Source organism: Mus caroli, unplaced genomic scaffold (genome assembly GCF_978045245.1).
Source record: "Mus caroli unplaced genomic scaffold, Mus_caroli_1 scaffold_3, whole genome shotgun sequence".
NCBI lineage: Eukaryota > Metazoa > Chordata > Mammalia > Rodentia > Muridae > Mus > Mus caroli.
The window spans coordinates 128,379,286-128,388,804 of record NW_028227258.1 but is presented as its reverse complement, the minus strand read 5'-3'; positions in this window follow the sequence as shown (position 1 = coordinate 128,388,804).

Sequence of the window (9,519 nt, the reverse complement as noted above, 5' to 3'; positions counted from 1 at the left end):
ACATTAGTGTGTGCTATCTAGACTGGTGATCAGTCAGTTTGGTTAGTCTGTATCAAGTATGTATAAACTATTGGCCAAAACTTACTTCAATTTTATGCTGAGGATGTATAAAATTACGTGAACTTAAAACTAAGGATCTGTGCCCAGAATGTGCATTATAGAACTGCCACATTAAGACTTCCTTACAGTAACTAACCAATCTCTCCCTGTAATTTCTGAGGCTTGTGTAATTTCTGAAACTACACCTAAAGAAACCAGAAAATCTCACGCACTTGAAACCAGCCACAGTGGGAACCCACTTGCTAGCACTATAATATAGCAGAAAAATAGTTTTATAGGATTTCATAGAAAAAAAGTACAGCACCTTAAAGAGAGAAGTGAGATATTATATAAAAGTTGCAAGGTCCATTTCTTAATAGAGTACAGAATTTTAGGTTTAGACATCAACGTTCATCATATACAGCACTGTCTTAGTCAGGGTTTCTATTCCTGCACAAACATCATGACCAAGAAGCAGTTGGGGAGGAAAGGGTTTATTCAGCTTTGCTGTTCATCACCAAGGAAGTCAGGTCTGGAACTCAAGCAGGTCAGGAAACAGGAGCTGATGCAGAGGCCATGGAGGGATGTTCTTTACTGGCTTGCCTCCCCTGGCTTGCTCAGCCTGCTCTCTTATAGAACCAAGACTACCAGCCCAGAGATGGTCCCACCCACAAGGGGCCTTTCCCCCTTGATCACTAATTGAGAAAATGCCTTACAGCTGGATCTTGTGGAGGCATCTCCCCAACTGAAGCTCCTTTCTCTGTGATAACTCCAGCTGTGTCAAGTTGACACACAAGTAGGCAGTACAAGCACCTTGGAGTTTGAGTGACAAGAGAGGCATGCATAACTGTGATTTGCTCAAAACATAGCTAGGACTCCTAGGCTAAAGTTATTCCCATTGTGATAAGTATCTAGTTCATCGTAATAATCTTTCAAACTCTTAAATTTTTTGGAAACACTTAAACACCATATTCTCATTTTTTATAATAGCATAAACTTTAAAGTTTTATTTCTTAATAAATAAGATATATTTACCCTCCTATAGAATTTTTTCCAGCTCTTACGAACAAGTAGGCAATTCCAGCCCAAATCTTTTTATAACAAAAGTCATTATGACTATCTGCTTAATACCTTAAGGTTACTCCAACCACTAACAGTAATAGCCACATTTGCATAGTGACCTACAAAACTCTACACCCAGATGGTCCTACTGTTCCTACCACACCTTATCCCTCCATTCCTCATGTGTATCAAATGCTTCTTCTTCTTCTAGTTCCTCTGTCCTGGTTTTTCTTCTGCATTTTCCCTTAGGTAAAATGGATGACTAATGCCTCATCTCCTGTATGGCCTTGACTTGAATATCATCTCAATGAGACCTTCTATAATTCTTCTATTGCGATGACTACACCAGTCCTTCTGCACTTTCAACACTTTTGCCCTTGATTTAGTTAATTTGCTATAGGATGTATCACCAATATACTACATAATTTGCTTATATTTATTGCTTACCATGTCTCCCTCAAGAATATAAGCTGCATGAAGACAGGAATATTGATGAGTCTTTTTCATTATTATGTCATTAACATTTCAAATAGTACCTAATGCCAAACAAATATTTGCTGAATGAATAGACTGATGCAGTTCACAGTTTGAAACTGTGTCTACAGACAATCAAAGGTCATATCTAAAGGAGTGTTAATCCTCTCCCTGTTTTCCTGGCTCTTCCAGTGGGTTCCATTGAAAATAGCAACATATAAAACAACTAATGTATTTTTAATTCCTGACATTTTCTTTTGGTGCTTCCACCAATAAAATTCAAAAATTACCATTTGGTAACTAAAAGATGATCAATTATTCTGATTCTAGGGACATGTATAATTTGAATTTAAAATGCTCACCAAAGCAATCTAGAATGTCCTGACAATGAACTCTATTTATCATCTTACTATTCATGTCTTTTGTTAAAAGCATCGCATGTTCCTTGTTATAGTATTCTAAAACACTGTCACAAAATATAAACATGAGTCTACTATGTGGGAATTTATATGTGTGTATATGTTTATGAACAATCACACTCAAGTTTATTTTAAAAAGTACACTAACACAACCTAATTCATATCAATAGTGAACATATCTTTCAACTTCTCTCAACAATTATGGTAATTTTGAGGTACTTTCATTTTTTTTCTAATCCTTTGTATAAACAAATAAAAACATGGAAGAGATACTGGCTGAGACTGAAACTTTAGGTGGTCACTCCATACAGTCAAGTACTGTACATTTCCAAGAGTACCATATATATCATACAAGGATTATGTTGTAAAAGGCTACAGAGAGTCACTTCATATGGCCAAGCACTGTACATCTCCAGAAATGCTGTACACTGTGCCTCTCCATGAGTGTTACGTATATTATCTATAAGTCATGATATAAATATTCCAATGTAATGACCCCTTGCCTTGAAGCTATGCATATTCTGGATCTGTTCAGAGTTATTTAGCCTAGATTAAAACAAAATTCAGTGAATATTACTATAGGGAAAAACAAAAAAGAAAAAATTTCCCTAAAATTTCAAAAATCCTAAGGTAACCAATGATTGACAAAAGATCAATAGATTATGAACTTATTTTCATGAAAATAATATCTTCAAAATGTTTGCCACTCACTAAAAGATAGAGACAATGTTACAGACAGTTGTCTTGAAATAAGTCATAGATCCCTACCCCTGAATATAGCCTTTGTTGCTGTGTGGGGTGATTTTGGACATGAACACAGTTTGATACTATAGTGATCTTATAGCACCCTCAAGTGGATTAAACTGACAAAATTTCCTTTCCTGAAACTGTTAGAATCCATTCAAACAAGGACTGTTGGGATGAAGCTGTGTCAACCTTTTCTCATGGCTTATAGTTGGAGGTACTCTGCTAATAGTGGCAATAAGTGTTTGAGGCTGATAATGAACAAAGTGACTAAATAATTATTTTTTTCCTTAGTATTCCTCACTCTTCCTTGAGTCACTCCAGGGTAGCTTTGAATTGAGTGTCAAATACTACACAACAACCTATATGGCAGCACAACAAAACTCTCAACCCTTGTACCCTATTCTTGACAATGAAGTCAAATGACCCACTATTGGGAGAAAGATTTAGACATATCTTTGAACCTTTACATATAATGAAACAGGGAAACAGAATAAGATACACACATATATTCATATACACTATATAAAATGAAGAACTGCCTCACATGATAAACAACTATGACAGGTTAAAGGGATTGAACAACCTATAATGTGAAATCTACAAGCTCTAGACCCAGGAAAGCTAGTTGGAGTCCACAGGCTAGAGAATATGCAGTCATTGATTTAAATTCTACTCTGAGGGGAGAAGAAGATAAAATTAGATGTCCCAGTTCAAGCATTGAAGCAAGGAAAAACACAAATTCCTTTCTTCTCTGCCTTGTTTCCAGCTCTCAAAAGATTGGATGACACCATCATAGTATCCTACAGGACAATTTCATTGCCCTTAAAAATATATATATTCTGTAGTTTGTCTATTATTCCTTCCACAGAAGGCGTAGGATAACCAAAGAACTTTACTGTCTCTGTAGTTTTTCTTTTTTGAGATTATCATCAGTTGGGATAATTCAGTATGTAGCCTTTTCAAATTTGCTTCTTTCACTCCTTCATACGTATTTAAGTTTCCTCAGGCTGTTTTTATCATTTGGATATTAATTTCTCCTTAATGCCTGTGGAACAGTAATAGCCCAGGGTTACAAAGGAAAGGCCAAGTAAGCTTCAAAGGACAGCAGGATTTGGCTACCTCACCCTCCCAACCTGGCACCAGAAAGCCAGCTCCCCCAGTATCAACCCTAGTAAGAATTTATTACCCTGACAGTTATCAGGCCTCATCCCTTGTTTGACCTGGTGCATGGGCGCCCAAGCACACACACACACACCCTACAGTCCCTCAGTATGTAGATGAAGCATCTTCCAACAGCCCTGCCATGGCCAATGATACACAGTTCACACAAATCTTACCCCAAAGAACCTGGTCACCCGGAAGCATAAATACCCTACCCATAATAAACCCAACTCAGGGTCATTGCCAACACACTCATAGCCTGCCAAGATCCTGTGTTGCATTTACAAATACCCAGCTAAGCTTCCCTCCCTCCAGTCCAGCTTAGTGAACAACAGGCCTGGCTACCAAGAGTGAGAAGCAGACACAAGGCAGCAAATTCTGAATAATAAATATCCTATTGTCTGATGATACCATAGTTTATCCATCTACCCATGGAAAGACATCTTAGTTTCTAATTTTTGACAAGTATGATTAAAACTTGTATATATCCATGTATAAGGTTTTGTGTGTGTGTAGATTTTCAGCAACCAAGGTAAGCTGAATGTAGTCACTGGGTTTTATGATGATAATGTTTTGGGATTTGTGAAAGCATTACAACTTTCCTCAAGTGGCTGCACCATTTAGCATTCAAACCAACACGGGAAGAATTCTGTTGCTTTATATTATCACCTTTGGTATTACCAGTGTTCTGGAGTATGGTCTTGTAAGCTTCAGTGGTGTCTCATTGTAGTTGTAATTTGAATTTCCCTGATGCAATATGATGTAGCATAGGTTTTCATATGTGTATTTTTCTATAGAATACTGCCTTGATTATTATATTTTTATAGTAAATCTGAAGTTCTCAGGTTATCCTTTTCATTTTTTTTCTAAAAAAAAAAAAAAAACTTATTGTTGTTTTCTCCAACATAAATAAGTTGATGGTTTGGAACTGAAGAATCCTTTTTCTTTTGTTTTATTTGAGATATGTCTTTCTGTGTAGTCCAAGCTAGTCTTGAGCCAGCATTCCTGTTGCCTTGGCTTCAAGTTCTGGGATTTTAGGTGTGAACCAACCACCACCATGCCTGGCTTGAAACTAAGGGTTGATTAATACCATTTAGTAGTCTCTGTCTTTTCTTCTGCCATTTGAAAAATGAAGAGGTATGAAAGGGTTAATAAATCTTTGAGTCAAAATACTAACTTTAGAATTTGCATTGTATGTGTGTGTGTGTGTGTGTGTGTGTGTGTGTGTGTGTGTGTGGTTGTCAGCATTTTACCATTCTGTGCAATTCAGAGGGTTAGCTGAAACCACGTTCTTTCCAGATTACTTTAAAAACATGAATGTAGGCATAATGTTTTTGTGCACTGTGTAAAGGTTATCTTTGTGTTATTCAAATGCTGATTCTCTGCCCTCATAGCAGACATGGCATTCAGTCCAGACATGCCATTGTAATGCTTAGGTCAAGAATCTCCTGTTCCAAGTTTATGTAAACAATTCTCACCATTTATTCTCTGCCTTGTTAATAAATTTGGATCACCTAGTGGCTGGGCAGAAGAGAGAATAGGGTGGAGCATCTACCAACCAGGGTTAGGTATGGAGGGTTAGGAGGAGCAGTTTCAGATTGCTACAAGGTGGAGAGGGTCCAGGGAAGACACCATGAAAAAAATCTAAAGCCCAAAGAGCCAGATCAATAATAATAAGCAAGTATCATGGGATGGGATGGGAGGTAGCCAGATTCGAATAGGTGTTACTATAAATCATTTAACTGCCCAGTATAGAGGCACAGCTTGAAATAATTCATGGTTTCTGTGTGGTTATCAGGGACTAGCAAAGGTAAAGGAACACAGCTACTAGGAGAATTCACTGTTTACATTTACATTAAAATAATTCATTTTACATGTGAATAAACATGTTATTATCAGTTTGACTACATTAATGAATATCCAAATCGATGACTAAATATTTCTCTGTGTGTCTATGAGAATATTTTCGGATGAAAGTGCTAATTTAAATGGACTTAAATTAGTAAAGGAGACTAGCTTCCCTAATGTAGAGAAACCCTGTCTCAGAAAAAAATAATAATAAAAAGGAATATGTATTGTTCAGCATTAAGAAAGTATTTACCAAGCCGGGCAGTGATGGCATACTCCTTTAATCACAACACTTGGGAGGCAGAGGCAGGCATATTTCTGAGTTCAAGGCCAGCCTGGTCTACAAAGTGAGTTCCAGGACAGCCAGGGCTACACAGAGAAGCCCTATCTCAAAAAAAAAAAAAAAATCTAAGAAATTATTTACCAACTCACAAAAAGAAACTAAGGATACGTGTGTGTGTGTGTGTGTGTGTGTGTGTGTGTGTGTGTGTGTGTGTATGTGTGTGTGTGTGTGTGTAAAAGAACCAACTTTGAAAAGGCTACATATAGAAGTATTCTAACTAATGATAATCTTGAAAAGGAAAATTTTTAAAAACAGTAAAGAGTTGTTTGTTGGGGTAGAGGGATGGCTCAGTGGTTAAGAGCATTGACTGCTCTTCCAAAGGTCCTGAGTTCAATTCCCAGCAACCACATGGTTGCTCACAACCATCTGTAATGTGATCTGATGCCCTCTTCTGGTGTGCCTGAAGACAGCTACAGTGTACTCATATCAATAAAATAAATAAATCTTTTTAAAAAAAGACTTTTTTTTAAGAAAAAAAAAGTTTTGTTTATCAGGACTTCTGGGAAGGGAAGAATACAAACTCCATAAAATATTTTTTTTTCTTTTTAAGGGAGTGAAACTGCTCTGTAGGCTATTATGATGTAGAACATATATATTTGTCTATATCACGACATATGATTTCTTTGGTAAACCATGGAGTATGTGTGATGTTACATGTCATTGTAGTTCATTGTTGGGTTCAATAGCTGCAACCATGTCCTATTCTGGTGGAGATTTTGATGAGGAAGGCTATGCATATGTACTACTAGGGAAATGTCTATTTCCTCTACTCACATTTGCTGTGAGCCTAAAATTACTTTAAAACAAATGTCTTTTTTATTTGAAATTGTTTTCTCTAATGCAAAACATTTTGTAAACTATGTTGGTAGGTATTTCTATGCAGTCAAATGCTGATTTCTTCCTCTTTGGCTTCAGTGTGTTTTTGATATTCCTGTATCTTTCTTTGTGTGGGATCTGACAGCATTGGCCATCCACTGCCTTGGCTGCCAGGGCTGTAGGTTGTTTCTCATTTCCCACAGCTAGTGCCCACTCTCTGCTATGGGCTTCACCTCCCAGATCCTGTCTTCTTTGTTTTCTCTTCTCACTATCTAGAGTATTTCCTACTATGTAAGTGGACTGCATGGAGGTGCTGTTAGTAAATGTGTAACCAGTGCTAATGAATGTCACTGGCTTCCTAAGTGGTGTCCTGTGGCCTTACATCTCTGAAAGCTTCTCCTCTGGCTGATCTTCCCACATCTCAAACTCATCACCTCTGTGTTCAGAATACAACTGATCACAGAGTTCCTATTAGTAAGGTCGTCATCACAGACTAACAGTTTTGCTATAAACAGAAATACTAAAAACATACACAGAAAAAAAAAGAATGGTAACACACATGTAAGCGTGTCTGGTGTACTAAAGCACTAAGCGTTTTTCTACTGATTCAGTATCAATTCTCTGAGTGTGAGAGTGCAACTTGGCTGTCAGAGCACTTGCTAGCATGCACAACGCCGTAATGTTCATACCCAGCACTGCATAAACTGTGCATGGTGGTTCACACCTCTAATCCCACTCAGGAGGTGCAAGCAGGAGGATCTAAGGTCAGAAAGTCACACCCAACATAATTCAGGGCTAGCCTGAACTACTTGAGACTCGGGCTCAGAGAACCAAAACAAATATATAACCGAGTAATGTCTACTTTTGGAGGGGATCAATCATAAAAAAGAAGTGAAAAATGAAAACAGAAAGTATTCTTTGGTCCCTCCCTTCCCAAATGCATACCTTCCTCACATGGGAATGAGGCCTGCTGACAGTTTACAGTAGGATCATGAACCAGAACCTGTCTACATACATGTGTCTCATGAAGTAAAAACTTACTTGTGCATCCTTCGGAAATGGTAACACAGAAACTGTACACGTTATTTTGGGAAATCCAAAAAAAAAAAAAAACTATATTAAGATACACTTCTGTTACTGCTCATTGTGGCTGCCTTATTTCAACTACATTTGTGATATTGCTAAATAAATCATGAAGTTAATCTGTTTCTCTTTTCCCATCCTTCCTTCCTTCCTGCCTTCCTTCCCTTTCTTTCTCTGCAGCCCTCTGAAACAGTGTGTTTATATAATGAGAATATCTGTTAGTGGAAATAGCCCTACCTTTTTAATTTCACAATGTGGTCTCCAGAACACATCTGACTTTTCACATTTTCCTGCCCCATGTGTAGAGCGCACTTACCTAACTGCTCATTTCCTAACTCCCCCAGCGACTCTACTACCCTCTGCCTAAAGATCTGAGGCCACACCTTAGGTAGCCACATTAACGTACTGTGTTATAGCTTTATGTCTTTATTCTTATCTGTCTTCTACAAATAAACAGAGTCACACGGAGCCAGGCGTATTTTCACCTTTAGAGTCTAGTGTTTGTTACAGGATATACATATGTGTTTACTATTTTTTGTTTTTTGGTTTTTTTTGTTTGGTTTTTCGAGACAGGGTTTCTCTGTGTAGCCGTGGCTGGCCTCGAACTCAGAAATCCGCCTGCCTCTGCCTCCTGAGTGCTGGGATTAAAGGTGTGCGCCACCACGCTTATGTGTTTACTTTTTTTTTTTCTTCAAGATAGGGTTTCTCTGGGTAGCTCTGGCTGTCCTGGAACTCACTTTGTAGACCAGGCTGGCCTTGAACTCAGAAATCCACCTGCCTCTGCCTCCCAAGTGCTGGGATTAAAGGCGTGCGCCACCACTGCCCGGCTATGTGTTTACTTTTAAGATGAAATTTGAAATCACAGTAAAAGTAGAGTTAGAAACCAAGCAGTGAAAATCTGTTTGGAATATTCTGCTTTCTTCATTTCTTTCACCACTTTCGTACCCTGTACCACCCCCTCCCAACAGTTCATTAAATTATTCATATTTCTTTAAAGTTTCTTGGAGAGTTTTTAAGTTAAAAAAAAAAATGTAGGCGGGGTTGTTAGCTCAGTGGTAGAGAGAATCCTTGGCTAGCATGCTGAAAACCCAAGCACTAACCAACCCCCTCACTTCCCATTGTACCCCCTCTGGTCTGGTCAACTATCCAGTGTTCTGTCCCTTTCAAAAAATCACGTATTTGTCACAGAAGAAAATGAATTCGAAACGCCTGTAACTGTAACAAAAAAAAAAAAAAACCAAAGCTCTGGAGGCGTGGGTGTGATGCCCAGGTGTAGAACAAAGTTGTGTGGGGTTACACTCGGTGTAGAGCACTGAAGTGTAGCCAGCAAACGCTGGCCAGAGTTTTAAGCAAGCCACCTAAAGCACTCGGTGCCAGTGTGTACCAGGCAGCCCACAGACATCACCCTAGAAGCAGGCAGCTTATCCTAAAACTCCTACAAAGCCACGACAGAACAGAGCATGCGCGCTGCGCTTTAAAGCTCTCCGGGCTGGTGACAGCCACGTCCCTCTAAAAGGCAGCGAGAAA